A 1,513-nucleotide genomic window follows, 5' to 3' on the forward strand; every position below is an offset into this window, starting at 1 on the left:
TCTAAGCTGCATGAATTACTTTTATAATTAAAAATAAATAAAATATTTTAATAAATAAAAATCTCATATATTAATATCTCCAGTTTATTCCTGGTCATCCAGAGATATAGAAAACACTGGGTATATATGAAATGTTCCCTCAAGATTTCTTTTTCTAAATGATGAGGTCTGTTGTGAGAACTTGATTACATGTAATAAAAGCTTGTTGTCAAATGAAAATAATTTATATACATTTATTCATGAAATGATTTTTGAGCTTCTACTCTCATCAAGACAGACATAGTCTCTGACCAGCTGGAGCTTACAATACAGTAAGGGAGTCAGATAAATCAAGAGACATTTACAAAATAGTGTGGTAACTGCCCTGGTAGGGCAGTAAGGGATTCTGGTACCAGGGGTATCTATCACGAATTTGAGGGTTTGAGAAAGGCTTCTTACCGTGCCTTGGGAAAGTAAAGTAGGAAAAGGAGATGAAGTGGAGGCTGAATGGTAGAATATGTGAAGTATTCCAGCAGCAGGAATCTGCAAGTGCTATAGGCCCAGAGGGGAGAACTTGGAGTGTGTTTAGCAAACTGACAGTGGCTCAGTAAGGATGGACATCAACTGTTGAGAGACACAAATTCGAGAGACTTGAAAGTCATATTCTAAAGAGTTTGGGTTATGTCCTAAGGCAACTGACTTTGAAGGAAAGCGATAGAGTCATACTGCGCTTCCCAAAGCTTTCTGTGGTACTAGGCTACAGATAGACTGTGTGTAACCACTTGGAGAAAATTGACTGTTGTCAGGTTAGTTGCCATAGGCCAAGTAAATAATGGTAAGATGGTGGCCTGCACAGAATAGTGGCTGTCACTTCCTAACCTAACCGTCCAGAAGAGGCGCTAATAAACTTCTGTTTCATTGAATTGATTGGATGTAGAGGTATGAGGGGTGGCGGTAAGGTGGGGGGGCGGTGTCGCTATAATTCTCAGCTGTCTGGCCTGTTGGATGATGGCATAGCTCAAGAAGACAGGAAACCTAGGAGGAAAAAGTCGGTTGAAGGTGCCAAGAGGCCAGGCGTTAAATGGACAGGGGCAGTTACGTGCTTGTGAGACATTAAATTGGAAACGTCCATTACGTTACATGGGCACTTAGGGCTTTCTTTGCTGAGTATTCCTCGCCTCACCAGAAACGTTGCTGTTGTGTGTTTCTTAGTTCTCTTCGAATCCCACACATCCCTGGAAACTTTCCGGGCCCGTTCCGCGCGCCAGCGCATGCGCAATGGCACCACGCGCGCGGAGGCGGGGAAGGCAATACTTTTTCCGTAACCTGAAGCAACATCCTCCTGAGTCTCCATAAAAAAGGCGGGAACTACCCAAAATGCCGGGGAGTGATGGGACTTGCATATCTGCAGTCCCGCCCATTTCAGCCTCTGATTGGTGGGTATCCTTGGCTCGTGGTGGAGGGGCCCCCTCATTGGCTGTTAGACTCCCGGGGGCGAGTCCGCGACGCCGGTCCCTCTCCCCTCACCTCCCCA

The sequence above is a fragment of the Physeter macrocephalus genome, chromosome 13 (genome assembly GCF_002837175.3).
Source record: "Physeter macrocephalus isolate SW-GA chromosome 13, ASM283717v5, whole genome shotgun sequence".
Classification (NCBI taxonomy): domain Eukaryota; kingdom Metazoa; phylum Chordata; class Mammalia; order Artiodactyla; family Physeteridae; genus Physeter; species Physeter macrocephalus.